The sequence below is a fragment of the Schistocerca cancellata genome, chromosome 8 (genome assembly GCF_023864275.1).
Source record: "Schistocerca cancellata isolate TAMUIC-IGC-003103 chromosome 8, iqSchCanc2.1, whole genome shotgun sequence".
Lineage (NCBI taxonomy): Eukaryota > Metazoa > Arthropoda > Insecta > Orthoptera > Acrididae > Schistocerca > Schistocerca cancellata.
Window position 1 is genome coordinate 308,020,520 of NC_064633.1, and position 24,828 is coordinate 308,045,347.

Consider the following 24,828-nt stretch of genomic DNA (forward strand, 5'->3'; position numbering starts at 1 on the left):
TAAGGTCTTGATGCCCTCTGAAACGAGAGAGATCGGCAAACTCTACATTGAATGCAATACATACCTGACTGGCCTTAGCCACTGCACTCTCTCGTTTCAAGATAGGTCAGTTGGGGTCCAACTTAACCGGGGACATAGGAAACTGATGTAATCTTTGCTTTTCTAAGCTATTTATCAATCCTATAAGATATTATACCCATATGCGGGTTCCTGCAATGGATATTTACAAGTTTGTCTGTGTTCAGGGATGATAAAGTGGATGAGTGAATCAATAACATTTGGTGATAACCGTCAGAATGTGCAGTAAATATAATTGTAACAAGGTCGCGCTGGTAGTCTTGTTCAGTAAGCGGGATACATTTGGCACGATTGAGCATTGTTCCGATAGCAACCAATTTGTGCTGTTTTGTCTATCACGTGGGATTATTTCCCGATCCAAAAATGAGAATGTTGAGCCCTTGTGGTAATCCTAAGACATCGTATTTTATTAGGAACCTGTTGAATGAGTAATAACTGAGCATTGGTTATATTGTAAAGTAGTATAATGTCATCGATATATCTTTTATAACAAACAATTCTTTGAAGGTGCCGAGGATGGGTTGAAAGGAATATTCGATGTAGTTACTACAAATATTAGCAACTATGTTTGTGACAGTGGACCCAATGGCTAGCCCATCGATTTGTCTATGTTCTATAGTATTAAGTGAGAAATAATTATGATGCAGCACTAATCTAAGCAAAGCCATAAATTCGTTAATTATCTGCAGATCTGAGAATGAGTGCTGTAGTACTCTGCACCAGATGATATCAATCGCTTCTTTAATACGGATATTTGTATACATGTATGTAATATCCAAGCTTGCGAACTTAGTGACGTTTACCTGTTTAAGGTGTTAAATGCGGTCATCCTTATATTTGATAGTAAAATCAGTGGGAAAATGATAAAGCATAATCTCTAGTTTCTTGACTAGCCCATAGCATTAACACTTGGCCTCAAAGAAGCGCCGTCTTACGGAGCTCCACCGCACAACTGAACGTTCAGGTTCTCGTGTTCATCGAGGGTTTTCTTTTTTACACAACGGGACAAATGTTTCCTTTCTTCTACCAAAATTTCCATATGTCTTTTCAGTCTCTTGCACATATTATGAAAGCTTTTAAAGGAAATTATGTAATTTTTATGCCACGTTGTAAACGCCGATACGTTATATCATCTATATAGGCAGTGCTTCCGTTCTTGGATCCACAATCGCCATTGATCTGCGACGTTTCATATATTTTTCACTGAAACTCCTACGCTCGCAGGTAGACCTTTGCTAAAATAGTTATTATTAATGTCCATTGCCTTATGCTTAAAAACTTACGTGAAAAACTTTCTTTAGCGTTATTTCTTACTTCTTTCCAGTAATATTACACCAGATGATGGACATCTGTTATCCCGAAATCGGTATCGATTTTGAAAAAATGAAATCTTTTTGCCACTGAAATGGTTTAACTCCATATTTATTACGACCCTTATTTGCTGATGTTCATTCAACAGGACCAAAAGTTACCATAGTTTATGTCGACTGCAATGAACACAGCCCCGTGAGACTTGTCTTTCCAGTATACAGAGTGTAGCAAAAAGGATCAGCCGGCTTGGCACGTCTATATTTCTGAAACTAACGAACATATACAATGTATTTTGTTTTTTGACGAAAGGGAAACTCAAAAAGTTTTCTTCATACCTTTTCATAGGTGTTCAATAAGCTCCACCTTGTGATGTATGGCGTATGTCAATGGGGTATTCAAATTGTTCCCACACTGCCGCGAGCATGTCTTGATTTATAGCTTCCATAGCTGTTGTTATGCGATGTCTCAGTTCATTCACTGTTGTTGTTAACGGAGGCACATAAACGTAGTGTTTTATAAACCTCTACAAGAAATAATCGCATACAGTCAGATCAGGTGACCTTGGAGGCCAGTAATGTAAGGCTGAATCATTTGGTCCAGTGCGACCAATTCACCGTTCAGTAATCCTTTCATTTAAAAAATTCCCGCACTTCCAGATGCCAGTGTGGTGGTTGTGGTGTCACCGCCAGACACCACACTTGCTAGGTGGTAGCCTTTAAATCGGCCGCGGTCCGCTAGTATATGTCGGACCCGCGTGTCGCCACTGTCAGTGATTGCAGACGGAGCGCCGCCACACGGCAGGTCTAGAGAGACGTCCTAGCACTCGCCCCAGTTGTACAGCCGACTTAGCTAGAGAGGGATCACTGACAAATTACGCTCTAATTTGCCGAGACGATAGTTAGCATAGCTTTCAGCTACGTCATTTGCTACAACCTAGCAAGGTTCCTTTATCATTTGCTACTTATCTTGTGATGCATGTACCGTCAGAACATGTACACCAATTATGGATTAAAGTTAAGTATTCCAGCAGCAACGTACGTTATTGGCTATGTTAATTACATTGTCCTGTTCCAGACCTCACGCCAGCCTGCGTGAGCTTAAACGTGTGCCTTTCGGCTACCGGTCATAGTGGCTTGGCTGTCTTGCCAAGTCACAACAGTGGTGCTCCATTCTGTTGGGAAATGAAGTCGTTCAAATCAGTGTACAACTGTGGGAACAAAAAGTTCTCAAGCATGTGGAGATATGTGCTTCCTATAACAGTGTTCTCGGCAAAAATAAAGGACCATACAACCTTTCCCGTGGAACTCCACAAAACACATTAAATTTAGTAGTGTCTCTCTCATGTTGTACAACTTCAAGTGGTTGTTCCGTACCCCATATTATCACATTACTATGGTTCACCCTTCCATTTAAATGGAATGTTGCCATGTTACTAAACTCTAAGGTGAAAGAAAACTGTCATCATCCACCGTGCCAAGTACGAAATTACAGAAATCCACTCGTTGTCGTTTGTCACTTTTACGAAGAGTTTGCAATAGCTAAATTTTGTGTGGTTTCAGGTGTAAAAGTCGACGCAACCCAAGCCAGGAGGACACCGGGGCCTTGTTGAACTATCGTGCTGCAGGGTGAACGGATTTCTGCGGACTTCTTTTGAAATTATGGCGGATGCGTTCGGAATCTGTATGAAATACGAAAGTCATGCTGAACAGTTATTACTGGTCAGCACTCTGCAAAACGCTTTCTGTTGTCCCGACACCATTTTCACTAGAACTGAAGTGGGTGCACACTGCTGCTACCTAGTGGGAACCATATAAAACTTGAGAGTTTGCCCTTTCCAACAGAACCTTGTCCACGTACATATCTCAAATGACATAATAGTTACGATTTTTTTTTATCGGTTGATTCTTTTTGATTCACCCTGTACTTTCTGTATGGTCACATAATCTTCAGCAGTAAAATGATACAACTTAGAAACATGGTGCCCACGGAATATCACGATAAGGTAGCCGAAATCATCCCCGGACCCCCGCCATGCTTCACTCTTGGGGCGTACACTCTGTCAGAAGTTGGAAACATTGTGAAACTCGAATTACCCGGCCAAATAGGTTTCTTACACTGCACAATTCTCTAGGTTTAATAGCTTCAGCATCATGTTATCCAGTTACAGGAATTTCCGTCACTAAAGTATGGTTTTGGAGTTCCAATTCGGCCAACAGTTCAAAACTTCGTGTTGTTTTGGTGGCGTCATGGTTTGTAAGTTTGACACTATTCTGCAGTGACTTTCACAGCTTTCGGCCTATTTTTCGTGCCAGTCCTCTTCACTAATCGTCCGTCACGATCACTTCTCCCACACATCCTCGTTGGGACTATCGGATGATGTTTTCTCGCTTTCTTTGTAAGCGGTATAAATGTTTCGATACGGTGCCAATAGGGACAACAAACACTTTACCTGCCTTGTTTGCAGAAGCACCCACCATATGAGCTAGAACAAGTGGCGCACGCTTCAATGCTCTTACTTCCGACATAATGTCCTCACAACTGTACAAAACGTTGTACTGATCAAGACTGAAATTAAAAAGTACTGGAGTACCGTTTGTGGTCAAACATAACAGCGTAATCTGCAGGCTTGGATATCATCTGCTTTTTACTTTAAGCAAGCATTTCTCGAGGTGTTTGTATATTTTTGTCCAATCGCAGTAGACGATTCAATACATTATTGACAAAGTTTTCGATTGCATTGCTTTTAAACTTCAATAAAAAATTAGTTCCTTGCAGCATGACCATGCCCCCAAATTTGGAGAAATCTTAATATTGTGGAGAAACCTTTGCAATGTCAGAAATGTGTACCAGTGTACGACGCGCTCCCCTAAATGTTGTTAAACTTCAAAAAACAGTAGTGTAATTACTTAAGGTGAATCACGGTCCTCTGGTTTGGAGAAGAGTGCAAGGTCTAAGCCGGAGGCTGAGACGCCTCTGCGACGGCATCAGATTCCTCCACTTCCAATAATGGGTGGTAGTTCTGCTTAAAATGTCCACTATGCGCGACAAGCACAAAGTGGCTATTAGGGAAGCAGAGAATGCGTGTCATCCGCATCGAGGTTTTTTAGGTTAGAAAAATCCTCCCTTGGAAACAGAGACGATCTGCCTGTCAAAATCGGAACTACACCAGCCACAGTTTTATCAGAAAATGTTTCTCCTAGAAGACAGGATATAAAAAGTGTAATTAAATATTAGTAAGCCGCAGGAATATCCAGGGAAAGATCCCATAATTAGTATCGCTTATTGAAGGTTAAAATGGCTAGAGAGTATTAGGAACAGAAGGCTGGTGAAATCCAGAAAAGAACAACAATGAAATTCTGAGTTCAGACTGGAATATTTATCGTAAGGATGAGTCAGTCGTCAGTGGTAACAGCTTACTTATTGCAGTAAATAAGTCGGTACTTTTTGACAAGGTCGTCACCAATTTCAAATGAGAAGTACTCTGGGTGAAGCTAAACATCCGAGTATGTCAACAATAATAATCGGAAGCTTTCACAGAGCGCTTTGATCACGAGCTGTAATGGTAAAGCACTTCATAGAGAACTTGCAGAATATCGTTAGTAATTTTCTTGATCCAGTAGAGAATGACTTCTACCAGCCAGGCATAGATTGGGAGAGACATGCCACCAAAACTGGTAGCAGAGACTAAGATTTACGAGATATTGTTTTGCTTGTGTTATCCGAAAAATACTTCGTGTCTTATCTGAAAATTACTTCTAGCAGATAACTGGATAACAAACTCGTGAAGGTAGTGTCTTAGACTTCCTAGCAACGAACAGCCCTGAATCAGGTAACGTAGAGGAGGGTATTAGTGAGTATAAGGCTGTGACAACTATGAGAGTGGGTTTCACAAGGAATGTTAAGAAATATAGGAAAATATTTGTCCTTAGCGTGAGTGACACGTTACGAATGGAAGAGTATCTAAATAGTCAGCATCACACATGCAGTGCTGAGGATGAAGATGAAAAGAAAATTCAGAAGTATCGCTCACTACACTTTAGACAAGTATTTATGGAGTAAGGTCTTATGGGATGGGAAAGTCCCACTGTGGTTTAATAGCTGAGATAGGAATCTGCTGCGAAAACAGATTGATGTTCGTCGCAAATTCAAGAGAAGTCAAAACCTAGCTGACAAACAAAAGCTGAATGAAGCGAAAATCAGGATAAAGAGAGCAATAAGAAAAGCATTCATTGTCTTTGGAAGAAAAATTTTGTCAATGCATATGAGGAGTGTAGCCATGTATGGACGTGAAACAGGACGATAAATAGTTTGGACAAGAAGAGAATAGAAGCTTTCGAAATGTGGTGCTACAGAAGAATGCTGAAGATTAGATGGGTAGATCACATAACTAATGAGGAAGTATTGAATAGGATTGGGGAGAAGAGAAGTTTGTGGCACAACTTGACCAGAGGAAGTGATCGGTTGGTAGGACATGTTCTGAGGCATCAAGGGATCACCAATTTAGTATTGGAGGGCAGCGTGGAGGGTAAAAATCGTAGAGGGAGACCAAGAGATGAATATACTAAGCAGATTCAGAAGGATGTAGGTTGCAGTAGGTACTGGGAGATGAAGAAGCTTGCACAGGATAGAGTAGCATGTAGAGCTGCATCAAACCAGTCTCAGGACTGAAGACCACAACAACAACAACAACAACAATGAGGAAAAACCTTAAGGGCTTCAGTGAGCGGTTCGAAATGCGTTATTCATTCACTGAGTGACCATACCGGGACCGAAACAGCAGATAACAGAAGGTCGAAATACTGTATTCGGGCTTTCGAAAACGTATCACCGTGGATGTTCGTAACACGGTCCCTCCTTTCAATCATCGTACGAATCTACCAAGGAAGTGGCTTAGAGCGATATCGAGATACCCTATTACGGAATAGAAAAGCAACTACGATCGCTTAATAGTGGAAATGCATTAGGAGCATTTGAGGTATTTACAAGATTCTACAAAGACTACATGAAAGAACTTGCTCCCCTTCTAGCAACAATTTATCGCAGATGGTTAGAGCAACGAAGGATACCTAGTGACTGGAAAAAGGGCGCAGGTTGCTACCGTTTTTATACATGGTCGTAGGACAGATGCACATAATTATATGCATATATAGTTTTCTGTTGCAGAACTATGAAACTTTTTTATGCACAAGATTTATGACATTTTTGGAGAACGAAAATTACCTATATAAAAATCAATATGGATAACGCAAACAGAGATCTTGCGAAACTCAGCTCGCTCTGTTCCACGATGAGACCCATAGAGCTGTAGACAACGATGCTCAGATCGATGTTCTGTTCCTTGACTTCAGGAGGGTGTTTGACACCGTTCCGCATTGATGTTTAGTGTCAAAATTGTTACTTACCAAGTATCGGACCATATTTTCTAATAGAACTCAACACGTCGCTCTTAACGGAACAATATTGACAAATATTATTTTCCAGAGTATCCAAAGAAGTGTTTAGAATGTACATAAATTATCTATTAGAAAGCGTCGGAAGCTAAGATTTTCTGTAAGAAAGTAGCAATGCCGGAAGACAGCATCGATTTGCTGAATTATCTGCAGAGGACTGACGAATAATGCAGGCTCTGGCAGTTGACCCTGACTGTAAAAAAAATGAAACACAAGACACATATACTGCACGCAAAATACACTGGTGTGGCAACTACACTATTAATGACAAATTGCTGAAAACAGTATACACCGTAAAATATGTAGGAATAACTGTCCAAAGCAATCTTAAGTGGGATAACTTAAGTGGAATGACAACATGAAACAAATGGTAGGAAAAGCAGAAGGGAGAACGAGATTAGTTGGAAGTATCTTAAGAAAATGTAACTCATCTACCAAGGAAGTGGCTTAGAGCGATTGTTGAGAATTATTCATAAATCTGGTATCCTTAGTAGGCAGGACTGATAGAAGACATACAGAAGATCCTGTGAAGAGCGGCATCTTTCGTCACGGTATCGTTTAGTTGGTCATGAGAGGATTACAGAGATGACCATCAAACTCCAGAGAGGCGTTGTGCATCACGGAGAGACGTACTTTTGATATTTCGAGAGAGCACTTTGCAGGAAGACTCGGAAAACATTTATCTCGTGAAATGGCCCCGATGAGAAAATTTGAGCTAATCGATAATTATTATTCCCTCGTGTCTTTTACGAGTTGAACAGGGTTAGTGGTAACAGAAGCACCGTCTGCTACACACCATTAGGTGGCTTGTGCAATATGACAGATTTAGGTCCACAACGAATCACATCTGCTTGTGGGTGCAAGAGCCTTTCCGTAAAATAGACATAGCGAATCTTCTCGTGACGCTGAACAAACATTCCCATGTTACATAGCGACGAACGAAATAAGAAGTTGCCTCTATCATCTCGGAACAAAAACGAATGCGATAGACCTGCCGCAACCGTTCCCTGACACCGGGAATGGCGCTGTAGTTTCGGCGAGTGCTGGGCCTCGATATGAACATTGTTGGGGAGGCGGCAGCTGGGGCGAGTGCATCGTGTAATGGTGGGTGTGTCGTGGTCACGAACAGCGGCTTCCGCGAGCGTAAATGCGGATAATTACCGGCCCCTAAAACTATTAAGGCTAATGGAGCGTCTAGTCTCGGTGCCTCCCGTGATGGCCTGGCCGCCGCTGGGACCTGTGTGGGATTTCCAACACGGTGCTGTGCCTAATATGGTAATTCATTGCTCGGGAAATATCAGCTCCATAAGCAGTTATTACGTACGAGAGGACTGAGAACTTCATTGCCTGCTGAAATCACACCTGCTGCGAACCCACGCACAGTATGTCGTACACTTGGTAACATCTGCACACAGTTAATGGCGTCGCCATTGCTCGTAACAGGGAAATCATTGTTAGTATGGAAAGTAACCCTTATATCTCCTAACCGAATAAGCGCAACGAAAATCAGTTTCATTGCTGTTGGACTGGGCTTGAAAAACTTCTCTATCCAGTCTTTAGATGAGTGCCAAAACGCACACGGCAATAATTTAACATTTAACAAATTAGGCAAATTAGAAACAACAGTACTGCCGTAACATGGAGGGAACGTTCGTTGAAGGTAAGTGATTCTGCTGAAAAGTGCTCAGTATACGGCGTCACAGGAAAATTCCCTGCTTTAACACCACAATTTACCCTACTGACCTCTCCCTCTTTATCTACAAATCGGTGTGGTATTGGGCAATTGAATAGTCTGGCAGACGTCGTTGTTCGGAAACGGAATGCAATCAGAACCGCGCAGTCTGAATTGCAAAATACTGCTAACAGCCGAAAAGTGATCGGAACGAACCTCTCAGGGAGATTCGCACGCTTAATTTAAAAGTAATTAACTAAAGTACACTAACTATAACCGATTATTCGTGCCTGAATAATCTGCCGCCAACATTACCTATTTTACCGGTAACATGTGATGAAAACTGCATTAATGACTAAAAGACGTGCTAATTGTCTGAATTTAAACTGTGCCGACACAACAGTTAAACAATCTTTAATACTCATACTTTAATATACACTTAAATCCGCTCAGCTGGAACTCCTTCGACAAAAAGGCCATAGTACAAGCAAAAGATAAAAGGGCATCGCTATTTTCTTTTTTATTAAGTTGCTTTACATTCACCACTTGTTACAGTTTCTGAAAGTTTCGGTATGTTAAATGCAATCTTTGAACATATATTAAAATCACAGGCCCTTTTATACCTACGTTAGGGATTGTGTGATAAACCTTTTGCATTTTCTTTATGTTTTCGTCTTCCTTAAAGGCAAAGAGACAAGATGAAGCGGTAGCCCATCATAGAGCCTATGCCTACCGTCATGTATTTTTTGACTTTCAGTTGTTAATAAACGGAGGATTTTTTCTGGTACCGGTAGGAGCAAGGAGGGATTCGCGCTCGGCTAGTGAAAGAGTGAGAAGCACGTCAATATTTTAGCGAGTAATTGTAGACCGCCATTTTGGGGTCGCTATGAATAAGTGAGGAGTGTGGATTTTATATGTGCACCGTTCAGAAAAATACAGTATTGTTTTATTAACAGAAAGGTCGTGTGAGTTGTTATTTCAAATAGTGCAATAATTACAACCACTGAAGCCCACCTGTGTACTTTGGAAAATTACGAAGATCCGATAAGCTTAATAGGAACACGGTCAAGACTTCAAAGGTGAACGCGGCAACCAAACATAGTATTATAAAGAATGGTAAGCACAAATCTACAGCGGAGAAAGAAACTACTCCGCCCTGCAAAATAATATGAACTAATACGGACTTATTTCCAGGCACAGCTCAGCTTATTGTGCTTGTCATTCACGCCGAAAGATTAATCTCATTAATTCAATACATTTTAAGAAGCCACGCATATTATTATCATCTATATCATCTATTTTATTATACTATAAAGTGGCGACAGGTGACAGGCACGATACGCAGTGGGCAAAACTGTGAGTACTAGTATTGTTAGGAAAATGAATATACATGTATGTTAACGATTTCTTTATGTTCCATGTACGCTGATGATGTGACGGAGACGATGATGTGGTACTGAAGAAATGCTATAAAAAGGAAATAATAAATAAATTAGAAGGAAAAAAGGCGACAGTACCGAGAGCACACAACAAAGCACAATAGAGGAAGTACGATTTACAAGACAACAATCAGGTAGGACTGCGCAATGCATATAGAGAATGCGTTCCCAGTAGACCTATTAGAAAATCCATCCACCTATTTCCTAAATTCCAGAACCTAGAGCTTCAGATATTAACGCTATTGTAGTCAAGTGGAGATAATGACATTTCTTTATTAGTATAGAAAGTATATTGACTAAAGAATAGCTGAGACTATAATTACATACAACTGTATATGCATTTTTTTTTTTTCGCGTGAGAAGTAGCGCGGAAGTAAAATCTTAAAAAAGAAAATTTTTATTTTGATAACTGCAGTGGTATAAGGATTTCTATAATGGAGGGTCAAAACAATAAGGAAATGTCATTCGAAAATCATAATGCGAATGTAGTGGATGTTCATTTGCAAAATGCAACAATGAGTGGTTTGGAACTGTTTAACGGTGATTATTTGGATGCTGGGCGCGACATGCCATTGTTGCATTCGACGCCCGTGAATACAGAACATTTAATTACAAGCAATACGTTAATTACAGTAGACGTAACTAATGGCACCTCGAGGCCAGAGAATATTTTAAATGAGAGCAGTACGCGTAGTACGGACGCAGATGTTGACAGGCGTAGGCCGGAAGTGAATACGGAAGATATGCAAGCCTTATTTCGAGCCTTAACAGAATCCATACAAACAAGCATGAATGCAATGAAAGCAGACATAAATTCAAAAATGTCGGGCTTCGAGACTAAAATGTCAAGTTTACAAACGATACAAGCAGACATGACTAACATGAAAGCAGACATGACCACAGTGAAGTCCGAGATCGAGAAGGTTAATACAAACATGACACACATTTCAGACGACTTAAAAAATTTGCGCACAGAACTCAATAGTCTGGACACGAAGTTCACACAGCAGATTTCACAAATCTCCATGGAGGTGGATAGTAAAATTAATGAACAAGTACAAATTTCGGTTCACGATATGGGTGAGAAATTAAAAGGCATAGTGGGCGAAAAATTTGAAACACTAACACACACGTATCGACAGGAGCTATCCGGAATTAGAGAAACCCAAGAGAATTTACAGGCAATGCAAAAGAATACGCAGGTCAACTTAGACAATGTACAATCAGAAGTAGCGAAACTACATTCTTTCTGTGACGACTTGCCAGAAAATGTAGAAAAAATCACATTGGAGGTAGGATTACTTAAGTTAGAAAACAAGAGGATCAACTCAGACATTGTGCGCCTTTATGAATCGGTAAAGAGCAATGCAAAGGACGACAATACAACGTTCGCAGAAAAATGCGTACGTGAACAGCGTACCTATGTGGAAGCAGTAAAGGAAGTAATGGGGGACAAGGAAGAAGAAATCTTAAAACGCGTAAAACATGATATCAGGCAGTTAGAACAACGGTTAAGCGACGAAATAGTTAACAAACAAAGTACGGTAATATCATCGCCTGGGGCGGTAAGCGGAGCGATAAACAGCCATCCGCCAATGGGAGGAATCAGTGGCGCGGACAACAATGCCCAACCCACGCCGCGCGACCGCATGTCGACGCGCGACGCGAGCAGCGGGCAAAACTTTGCTGAAACAAATATACCATCACCGCAGGGAAATGCTGTTCCGCCATGCTGGACAGCGTTGTTAATGGATGAGAGCTTAATAAAACATCGACAGTTTCCCGTATTCTCAAATGAGAAAAAGCGAACGCACCCAGTGGTGTTTGTCCGAGCCTTTAGAAACGTACTGCCCAGGACTTGGACAGAAGCTCAAAAAATTAAATATGTAGTAGGACACACCGAGGGTGATGCCCTTTTGTGGGCTACGGAGATGTCAGAACTTTGCGAGACATATGAGCAGTTTGAGAATGCATTTTTAGATAAATACTGGTCAACAGCTATCCAGGAGAGGTTAAGACGAGAGGTATTTAACCCAGTACCATATCATTCAAAATTCGGGGGGCTAAGAAGCTATTTTGAAAAATACCTAAACAAGACCCGTTACTGGAATAATCCGATATCTCATGTCGATGTACTGAAAATCTTAAAGAACAAGTTACCTGCAAATGTTAGGGAAAAATTAATAACTGTTCCCGAATATGATCTGGAGTATTTTCTTTCAGTGCTCGACTCAATAGATCTGATTCATGAGGATGGGCAAGCCACACCTAGTTATCGTAACGGTAATGAGCACAACCCAAACGGGAAGAACTACGGTAACGGCAACGGCTTTGGAAATTATAACGGTCGTGTGCGTATGAATGAATGGCATCCATATGTACCGCCGCGCCACAACGGAAATCCGTACAATCGGTCTACCTACCAGCCACAGAGTGGCCGAGGGTCGTACGAAACTAAATATCAGCCGTATAGGTACGGTAATGGCAGAGACAATAGAAACTCGAGGGAAAACTTCGACAATGGGCGACAAGGAAATGCAAATTACCAGGAACGGAATATGCAACACAGGGATCCGAGAGATAACAGGCAGCCCGTACAGTCAAATCGAAACAACCGGGACACGAACTGGCGAGCACGCGAACATACAGTAAACATAGTAGAAGTGACGGCAGAAAATGAAACAATACCTTTACCGGCCCCAGGAAATAATAATCGAGCGTGACTAGAGGAAGAAGGTAATGAACTGTCAGTGTGCCACAGTACTAATATGAGAGACTTAAACACTAAAGCGAACAGGAACGGAAAGGAGGAAGCAGACACTGAAACAAACCTACACATACAGCATATCCGGAATCTATTTTTAAGGTATGATAAGGGCGCAGAAATGAAAGAAGACTTGTTTATCGAAGAGAAAGAAACAACACGCAAGGTAAGTGAAATTATTCAAGCAATAATAAAGGTAAAGGTGGGAAACATAGATGTACTAGTTGTTTTGGATACTGGCGCGTCGACAAGCCTGATGTCTACTAGCTTGTTCAAAGAGATAGCGAGGGAAGTAAATGTTCCCACACTACCTGTAGAGAACTGTAAGATCGTAACGGCGACGGGAAGTAAATCTAAAGTTATAAAATTACAGGCCAGCATACCCATTAGCATATGTGGCGTAATTTTGCAGTGTACTTTCTTGTTGGTAGACAAACTTATAGAGAACTGTATGCTTGGTATGGAGGTGTTCAGAAGATATGGGATAAAAATAGATATTGGCAGCGGGGAATGCCAGTTTCATGTAGGGGAGCGCACGCTGACTATGGACTTAATAAGAACTACAATGACAAATCAGGTTAGGCCGATACCAGACATTAATGTTAAATTTGTCTACCCTCAACCCATAGTGGTAAAGGAGATGGAACTTGATGACTCTGGTAGGGAGATCCTCGATGAGCAAATAGTAGACAGTAAAATAAATAAATCCACTTGTCTTAACAATGAACAGCGAAGTCAACTGACAAAATTACTCTTCAAATATCATAACATTTTTCGTAAACAACCTAGTGTTATTAAGGGATATGAATATAAAATGGAAGTATACCCGCATGAAACTTATTGTAGAACGTCTTATGGCACCCCTTGGGCAAAGAAAGAGGCAGTAAGAGAGGAAATAGAGCGCATGATTAGTTGGAGGGTTATTGAAACATCGCACTCACCTTACTGCAGTCCGATTCTCGCAGTTGGTAAAACTGACGGAACGGTGCGGTTGGTGTTAGACGCGAGGGAAATAAACAAAATCATCGTTCCTCTAAGAACAAGGCCAGAGAATCTAGAAGAGCAGTTATTAAAGTTCCATGGCGTTAAGTATTTAACATCCCTTGATTTGAAAGCTTCGTACTGGCAAATTTTATTACATGAAGAGAGTAGAAAGTATACAGCTTTCATAAATGCCGGGAGGAGCTACCAATTTAGGGTGCTGCCTTTCGGGTTAAATGTGAGCGCTGGTGTCTTTATTGAAGCATTAGACAGGGTTCTTGGACCGGAACTGCTTAGCCAGGTTACACTCTACGTTGATGATTTATTAATTGCAACTCAAACATGGGATGAACATGTAAGTATTTTGGAAAGGATTTTGCAAAAATTTGATGAATACAATGTCACAGTTAACTTTAAAAAGTCTGAATTCGGAAAGGAAAAAGTAAAATTCTTAGGGCACATTATTTCACCAGTAGGAATTCTACCTGACCCCAGTAAACTAGATGCGATACGGAATTTCCCAACACCCTATACTAAGAAACAATTAAAAGGTTTTCTAGGTATGGCCTCGTTTTTCAGGAAGTTCCTGCCACAACAATTATTGAACAGTAGTTCACTATTAAACTTACTGCGTAAAAACCACAGTTGGTTGTGGACTAAAGAATGTGAAAATGATTTTCAGCAGATTAAGCAGGCGCTGATTAACGCGCCTATCCTGAAACACCCAAATATGGAATTGGATTTTTGTTTAAGCACCGATGCTAGTTATCAGGGGCTCGGTGCGTGCCTGTTTCAAATAATAACAAAGGATGGTAAGGAAGAAGTCAATGTAATCAGTTTTGCCAGTAGAACCCTCACAGAATGTGAAAGATCTTATTCCGTAACTGAGCTAGAAGCATTAGCAGTAGTTTGGGCGTTTCGTAAATTTCAATATTACCTTTGGGGAAAACATACCAGAGTTTACTGTGATCATCAAGCCTTGTCTTTTCTTCTGACGTGCAAGTTGTTACATAAGAGAATAGCGAGGTGGTGCCTGTATGTCCAAGAGTTTGATTTTGAGATAGTGTACATAAAAGGGGAACAGAATGTTTTGGCAGATGCACTATCACGGTTACCTCAAGGTCTTACCGATTTCCACGAGTTAGAGGAACAAACATCAGACTTCAAGGTCCTTTTAATAGAGGATGGAACTTTTAAACCATATTATATTAAAATGTGCAAAAACATGCAACGTTTACGGGAAGAAGACCCGAGATGGAGCAAGGTAAGGAAAAAATTGCAAGCTAGAACACACGAACGTTTAGAGCAGTATTACATTATACATAATGGCGTCCTCTTTCACAGAAGAGATCGACGAATGGATAAGTGGTGTGTGTGCATACCTCAGGAATACGTGGAAAACTTAATTCAACACACGCACCGCACATGGGGGCACTATGGAGTGCTGAAGCGTGCCGCCAAAATTTCTACGTATTGTTATTTCCCTAATATGAGGCGACGTATAGAGCAAGTAATCAGACGCTGTGCGGTGTGTCAAAAGGTCAAACATCAGAATAGGACCAGTCTTAACGCACTAAACCCAATAATACCAAAGCAACCAAGAGATCTTGTATCTATTGACGCCGCAGGTCCTTATCCCCAAGCCCGCGGCGGAGTTAAATACATCGTAGCCCTGTATGATGTTTTTAGTAAGTATCTCCAGCTGTACGCAGTCAAAACAGTTAGGTCAGGGCCAATTATAAGGCGAATTCTGGAAGACTACATACCACGCATCGGGAAACCACAGGCAGTCCTAACTGATAACGCCTCAAATTTTACATGTGACCAATGGAAATCATTTTTAAAATCACAAAACATACGTCATATTTTAGTATCCAAGTTCCACCCGGAAGCAAGTCCCGTCGAACGGTGCTTCCGTGAATTTAATAGGTTTATCCGCACATATATACCACAGAACCAAAGGAAATGGATAGAATACCTGGGTCCGTTTCAGCACATAGTAAATCACTTACCACACACATCCACAGGGCACACACCGGCCGAACTAATGTTTGAACAGATGGAGCTAGATGAATGGGCAAAACCGATACCTAAATTAAGGCACAAAGACGTAATCTTAGAAGAGAAAGTACGGCGAGCGCTAATAACATTGGAAGAGCAAGCTCAGATAAGGAAAGGAATTTACGACAGTAAATTGAAAAACGTAACAGAATTCCAGATTGGACAGGAGGTACTACTAAGAACGCATCCGAAATCATCGAAATTAAAGGCATTGAATAGAAAATGGCAACTGTTATATGTTGGTCCGTATATCATTGTTGACAAGCCACATCCGGGGTGCTACTTGATAGGAAATATAAAAAATGGTAAAATAAAAGGCATGTATCCACATAAAGATTTGCGGAAATTTATTAAATGAAAATTCAAATCTCATTCTGTCCTTATCTGTTGCATCAGTAAAACGCAAGAAGGTAGGAGGTTTGTCGCTCTTTGACGAATAAACCGACTGGCGCTCGGTTCCTCTCCAGCTAGGGGGTACAATATTTATATTTCCGGTGCCCTCTCCCTCTTCTACTATCCTGCTTAATCAATAAGGAATGTTCAATCTTCTTTTACTATCTAACATGCAGAGAGTGAGATTCAGCCTAGTGAAAATAAACTTTTCTTGTATTTTGATATTGTACTTTCTTAAGATTTAATTCACAGCGCGCGAGCTTTAAGCGAGAGGCAAGAGCGATGGGGTATACTGAGCCGTGCTGCCGCGCTTAAAGCAGAGCGTACTTCAACAATTATATACGGAGCGGCTTAACAGCTGATCGTAGGGGCCAAGTAGGCAAAAAGCAAGGTTGAGTTCAGTGTCCCCTGTACGATGCGCAAAGACACACTGCGCACCGCGACGGAAACCATTCTAGAATTTAAGCGAATCGGCATCCACACCGCCTAACCAGCTGGACAAAATAGGAGCAATAGGAAATAGAGTACCTATCAGCTAGTTACTCTGACGTAGATGAGCAACACAAACTAAACGAGCAGAGACATTTATTCCTAAGTCGGTGACTATACTGTAAAGAGCATTAATGTTAAGAGTAAATCATTAGTTTAAGCATATGCAGCTTTAAGAAAATGAGCACATGGACGCAAGTAAGCTATAAGGAGAGTAGAATACACTAAATTTGTGAACTCAACATATTCTATTGAATGTACATAGCTAGGAATAAGTATAAGTATTCGAAGTAAATGACCTATCCGACTATAAACAACAGGACTAAGACAAGTTGAAAAAGGAAGTAACAACATGTACACTTGAAAGAACGCGATTAGCACATAACTTAAGAACTAAGCGACTTACATACAACACATACGCGAGCGAAGATGTGAAAGGTAGAATGAGACATAAACATAGAAAAATGCGTGTGACTGAGACGTGCGTGTGACTGAGGCATAAACTATAAAATAACATATCGTAGAACTACACTTCTTTACAGACAACATTAGAAGTAGTGAGCTTAATGTACAGGGAGAATACATATACACAAATTTGTTATTACAGAGCTCACCTATGTTAGCTGCTATTAATTACACGATACCTTATAGTATAAGCAGCAAAATAAAGCTGTAAACGTGAATTGAACAACACGCGGGAGATAAGCTAAGTAAATACAAACACCAACCAATACGCACACAACGTAATTGCATGAACTTAAAACAAAAGAACTGAGGGAAGTACTGTATGTTTATAAAAGCGATATGGAGAAATAAATGAAATTTCACTGCTGGATAATATTTTGAAGTAGAGAGAGTGAAAGGTTTTATTAGATTCGATTGAAGGTATTAATTAGTTAATCTACGTTTGTGGTGACTTACCGTGCATGGAGTGAATCTAGGAAGAGAATGAAAGTGTATTAGAGTAATACGAGTTTATTTATATTTGTGGAAAGAAATAAATAGTGCGGTGGTTCTAGTGTGAGAGCCCGGTAGGTAGTACAGGAGTATAAATGGCGATTTATGTGGAATATTTTTAATGAATAATTATATGGGTATACGGCGACGAATATGAAGATTAATGTTATAAGGGTACCTAGGAAAGGGCCACGAAGCTGACGTAAGAAAGAATACACTATATAGTTTTAAGTCTTAGAATGAATGGTTGTATGAGTGGGGAAAGCAAAGTATGATTATGCATGTACGGTAAGTAATTATGAAAACGAACATCACGAAGAAGCAGTGAGTAGTATAGGAGAAACAGTGAAGTCGATAGTAACAATGGTACATGGTAAACATTTAAAACACACCACAGCACAGTGATTTGCTACACAGACATCAGAATGTAAAACCACACAGTATGAAAAATATTTCCTTAGCGACTAACTGTTACAGCTCGAGAAACTATAAGGTTAATATAAATGAAAATATGATACACGATTCGTATGAGGAATGAACACAAAATGCAGTGAAACAATATTTTCTACACTGAGTTCTTGCACGCAGAAGCGAAAGCATCATTTTAGCACTTGCGCGTTCTTATCTATCGGTAATGAATTATGAATGGAGCAACATATGAAAAAAATACGGTAAAATTATCGGTCACACGTCACAAAGGTAAACATGTACATGTCGTCGAATCAATAAGGCAGAAATATGGCTTGAAATATATATTTACGAATGTGGAATATTACGACGATTAACAAGCAGTGATGAAGTCAGTTTGTCAAGGGATAAAACATTCACCACACTCGCTCACAAACGAGCATTTGTAAATATTATACATAGTATGAAGATTTATCAAATGCCAAAGATAGAATAAGTACACCAACGACGCACTACAAATAGCAATCCTAGAAGTAGCTTGATCTCTGAAGCAGACCTTAGCAAATCCTGTTTTCCATGTAGTGAGTAGTGCTGGAACGTATTTTCTATGTGTATTTTTGATGCTACAAAGACGCAGGAGGTTGGACCTGCAAGTCAAAAGAAAAACAAAAATTCAGAACAAATGAGAGATTCCTTCTAATTTACTTATTAGTGTGTAAGATGGATGATGCCTAACATGGAACCCATATAGGAAATGTGAAGGTGACTTGTACATTTATGTGTCAACTTTGCTATTGTCAATGTCTGTGTCTATGAAAATATGTATGTAGTATTGGATGTAAAAACGCGCAGGAGGTCGGTCCTGCAAGACAATAACAAGAAAGAGCAAACATTCAGAACAAATGCAAGATTCCTTCTAATATACTTATTGCTGTGTCAGATGCTGCTTAACATAGAGTCCATATACGAAATGTGAATGTGAATTGGACATTTATTTGCCAACTATATTATTGTTAATGTCGATGTCCATATAAAATGTATGTATGTACTCTTTTCTTCTTTTCTATGTGTATTTGTGGACGTAAAAACGCGTAGGAGGTCGGTCCTGCAAGACAAGAATAGAAAATGCGAATGTTCAGGATAAATGAAAGACACTTCCTGATTTACGTATTAGTGTGTAAGAGGGTGCATGTCATGGAGTCCGTATTTGAAATGTGGATGTGAATTGTAAATTTATGTGTCAACTCTATTATTGTCAAAGTCTATGTCTATGTATGTACCATTATCAATTTTATGTGAGATTTTATACTTGAAGAAGAACAACTTATGTATGTATGTGAAGTGCAACGCGACGGACGAGTAAAATACTCGCACGTGTGAAGTGATACAAAAATATTAAGGCGTAATAATATTGAAAATAACGGCTCGGCCGTAATATGTGTAAACGCTGCAGTCTAGCAAAGTGAATACAGAGAGTGTGATGCGTGTGCGACGGAGATATCAGAGGAAATCAGTATGACCACGAGTTGAGGTGTGAGAACCGCTAACTATAATGCACGACGGAAGATAATGCCGTATCCTGCAGTGCGGCTCTTACCTTCAATGTCACTGGCCGAAATCCTCGCCCAGGCGCGAGATGAGGTATTGGTGTTCTTCGGTTGAGCGTTGGAGCTGAATCCGTCGTATCCAGTATCCGGACTGGAGGGCAAATACAACACCGACTTCACGAGCCTGGAGCGACATTACAGTGTGGGCGCGGGCAGTGCTGCTGCTCACGTGGCGTTTGCGTCACTGAGTAGGGCGCATTAAACAATGAGCTGCTGCTGGCCGTAAGTGCAGCGAACAATGAGATAACGTGTGTCGAAAGGGCAGCTTATCAGAATGGCTAATAAACCAAACACCAAGGAGAAAAACAATTATTAAAATATGGTGGAAGGACAATGTAAGAAATGTAACATTTTCCTCCTGATAATACTACTTAATAAATGTAAGGAGAAATAAGAGACTACGACGTTAGCACGCCATGGACGTGCGATAGGTAATATGAATATATGTGAATGTAATTACGTGATATAAGTATATGTGACTGTATTTATATGTATGAACTTGTAATGGCCAAGAAAATGAGCTTTTTAGATATATTTGTAGTAACATAAGGGTATTAAAACTCCATTGACGTGCACCAAGTGACTGAACTATGAGCCCCAAGGTAAATAAGACTACTGTATACTGTCTCCCCAAATAAAGAGACTTATTTCCGACAGTATACAGTAGGGGGGCATTTGTGATAAACCTTTTGCATTTTCTTTATGTTTTCGTCTTCCTTAAAGGCAAAGAGACAAGATGAAGCGGTAGCCCATCATAGAGCCTATGCCTACCGTCATGTATTTTTTGACTTTCAGTTGTTAATAAACGGAGGATTTTTTCTGGTACCGGTAGGAGCAAGGAGGGATTCGCGCTCGGCTAGTGAAAGAGTGAGAAGCACGTCAATATTTTAGCGAGTAATTGTAGACCGCCATTTTGGGGTCGCTATGAATAAGTGAGGAGTGTGGATTTTATATGTGCACCGTTCAGAAAAATACAGTATTGTTTTATTAACAGAAAGGTCGTGTGAGTTGTTATTTCAAATAGTGCAATAATTACAACCACTGAAGCCCACCTGTGTACTTTGGAAAATTACGAAGATCCGATAAGCTTAATAGGAACACGGTCAAGACTTCAAAGGTGAACGCGGCAACCAAACATAGTATTATAAAGAATGGTAAGCACAAATCTACAGCGGAGAAAGAAACTACTCCGCCCTGCAAAATAATATGAACTAATACGGACTTATTTCCAGGCACAGCTCAGCTTATTGTGCTTGTCATTCACGCCGAAAGATTAATCTCATTAATTCAATACATTTTAAGAAGCCACGCATATTATTATCATCTATATCATCTATTTTATTATACTATAATTGCTAGAATAATTTATGGCAAAACTATAATGAAAGGTTTTAGGCTTTAATCCCCGTTGCTTATTAATTTTATTATACAGAATATTTGTAAATAACCTACACAAAAATAACCTTTAATTGTGAAAACAATAAATAACTTAAAGTAATATCTGATATACCTTTGAATGCAGTATATCTTAAAGTTTTATTCCCATCTAACACTGTTAAATCCTGACATTCCCTTAGGTAACATGCACGAATGAGTTTTTCCTAGTCATCTCGGAGTCGTAAAATGGTGCAGAGCGTGCGCACCGTTGTTTATGGTTCCATGAGTCCAAATGGGCTACTACGGTTCAGAAACAACTCAGGACTGATTGTCGCAAGTCACCATCACAAAGGCAAACAGTTATTAAGTGGTACAATCATTTCACCGAAACTGACTGTGTGTCACACACGACACCAGGTCAGGGTTGGGCAGCGGTCTCATATCAGTAGTCCGAATAAATCAACGAAACGTTCCAGCATGGAAATGAATTTTCCTCGTGTTACAGTGTGGAAGTGCTACGAAAACGAATGTCAGTAAAACCTTCCAATGGTAAGCGTTGCAAGTTTTAAGAGAAAATGACAAAGGATTTGCGCAGATTTTTGTGTATAATTGTTTAACAAAATTCAAACTGATGATGATTTTCTTAATAACACTTTGCTCAGCGACGAAGGCACGGTCCATCCTTGCGGTAAAGTGAATCGGTAAAACGTTACGGGATGAAATGAGCAGAAACCACGTCACGTAATCGAACATGTACGGGATCTGGTAGGACACTGATTACACGAGTGACTTTTGTTGTGTTACAGAAGATGGACTTACAGAACATCTGTAATTAAAATTTGACGAAATACTGAATTCAATGCTGTATCAGATATGTCTATAAGTTATTTACTTTTTTCACAATTCAAGATTACTTTTGTATAACTAACTTATAAACACCCGCTGTTACGAACTGCTTACAAAACACTTTCTTCTTATTATATATACTTGCACTACACATTTACGTACTCTCCATAGCACATATAAGTGAAACATCTCTGTACTTGTTCTTAATCATTTTTTGTTGTTGAACAAACTCCCTCTTGAAAACTATAAAGAAATGTGTAGTGTTCTCTTATAAAAAGCAATTACAAAGCAATTTCCTCACAATCTGCAGTAAAGTGGCTTCAATTGAAAAACCGTGTTAAATGGACAACGGTTACGGACAGGAGCTCCGATTATTGCTCTAAAAGGAACTATTTTTTGCCCTCGTTTTCTTTAAAAATTATGCTTTTCGCTTACGGTTATTTTTCAAAACCAAGATGGATTTAGTTCATTGTAGTATAAAGAACGTCTGAACATTTCACAGTTCTGAGCCATTAACTGTTATTCAAGATAATCACTTAATAGGGAGATTAATTGAATAAATTCGTCCATATTGTATATGTAAGGTACTTAAACTATTGAAAAGTGGGCGCTTCCTGGCGTATCGAGTGTTCAAATAACATATGAGAATGCAGGTGGACGACGTGTTCCGACAACTATCGATATTTCTACCGGTGAACACCCCTCCGCTTCTATTTATAAGGACATTTGCTAGTTAGTATCTTCCTTAACAACACTATTCTAGTAACAGGAAGGCCCTTATGGTCTTTGTGATGAATGACATGCCATATCTTCAAGAGATACGCCAAATATCTATCTTACGTAAACAAAGGTCATCCTTTACAGTCCTTCAAAGGGCCCTTGTAATATAACTGTCTACGGCTTTATCCACTTTAACGGCCTTGAAAAGTGTAAGTTCTGCTGCGGTTTGACTACATGTCAGGGGCAAATGCCTGATGTCACATGCCTTCTCATCACGTGACAAGCCATACCCTCTCCCTCCACCTTATTTGTGACATTCACAGCCCAAGAAGCCACACCTCATTTCTGGAATGGTTGCAGCTGGCTGGAGTGGCCGAGCGATTCTAGGCGCTACAGTCTGGAACCAAGCGACCACTACGATCGCAGGTTCGAATCCTGCCTTGGGCACGGATGTGTGTGATGTCCTTAGGTTAGTTAGGTTTAATTATTTCTAAGTTCTAGGCGACTGATGACCTCAGCAGTAAAGTCCCATAGTGCTCAGAGCCATTTTTTGGAATGGTGGTAGCGATTAAAATGAAACTGCCAGACATGTTCTAGTAATCTACAGGCCATTAAAATAAACAAACTAATATTTTAGAGATTTGAATAAAGAGGACCGCTGCGACTGTAATAATTCTTTATTGGAGAACACGACCGGATTCACAAATTCAATTAAGAATGATAACATGCCTTTTCCAGCATTAGCAATACAGTTCAATATTCAACGTAATACACTAAAACGAAGAGTTCTAGAGAAAAATAGACGTGCAATTAGCAGTAAAAATGCTACGGGCGGCTTAACGGCAGTGTTCAATGAAGAACAAGAGCAAGAAATCCTTAATTACATTTTTTAAATGGAAAAGCATTTTTATGGAATTACAGTGAATGACCTGCGGCGATTAGCATTCCAGTTTCCAGAGCGTAACAAAATACTGAATCGTTCCAACACGAGTCTGAAATGACAAACAAAGGCAGGGTGGCATTCTTTAGGGAACGTCATCCCAATAATAATCTTAGGAAACCAGAACCTACCTGTATGGCTGGAGCTTCTAAACACAAGCCTTTGAAAAATTTCTTCGTAATTTTGCAGGAAGGACTAGTTCACAGTTTAAAGTGAGTGCACTCTTGGGTGAAGCTTTTCTTCGTGCAGCGGTTTCAATGACAGCAATGAACGTATTTAGTGAGTGCGGAATTTTTCCTCTAGATCCTAACGTTTTTACCGGTGGAGGATGTACACTGCAGCAAAGGTTACTGGTATTCCTTTACACAGCGTCACTACTATTGTTCCTCGTTCAAATAATTGATCTTCTCACTGAGAAACTGCTAAGTGTTCTGCAGGTGCTGGTCCCTCTGGAAGCCAAACTGCTGTGTCTTTTTCCAATAGACTTCCTGGATCATTTACGGAACCTACATATGACCCGTCTGTAAGTGCGGGCGGCCTTCATATTATAACTCATAAGTGAAGAGAAGGATCCCGTTAGGGTCCAACCACTGAAGAACATCCCTCTGAGTATCCAACAGGTGGGTTCCACAGAAGTCCAAACGATGTGGAAAGGACAGACTGTAATATTCACTTCAAGCCCTTATAAAAATTCGTTTGGTGTTGATAAAATGAAGAAAGATGAAGAGCTGTTAATAAATAAAAAAGAAGTTCGAAGAAAAACAAACAGACAAGGCCAATATTCTACAATTTCAAAATAAAGATAGGAAGCTAAAAGTGCGACCAGATACTAAGTTTCTGCTAAACGGTGACATTTTTTAAGAAGAAATATGATAAGAAAATTCCACTGATGACAACAGGTCCACTGAGTACTTCTACTGCAGGGAAGCGTTTTAGAGATCTAAAGAAATTGATAGGTGAATAAGATGCCGGAGATATAAACGCTTGATGTGATGAGGACGACTTCAAATGCGAATTTTGCATGTGACTTAATATTGTTTCTGTGTGGATAAATTATGAATGAACTAGTCTGAAATAGTAACCGTAGTTAGTCGTAGATTTCTCTATTTACATATCTAGGAATAATTAATGCTTCTCATTTGTTGACCTGTTTGTGCCAACAATGTAATGCATCACGTTTCTTTCTCATTTGTATTATTGTTCTCTGAATAACAAACGAAACAAAAACTGTACGTCTGCCCATTCTTTTGCAAAATTTGGCAAATGACTGGCCACTTTACCCATTTGGTAGGAAAAAGTGACCACTATGTAAGTATTCAGAAAAACGATTGTATA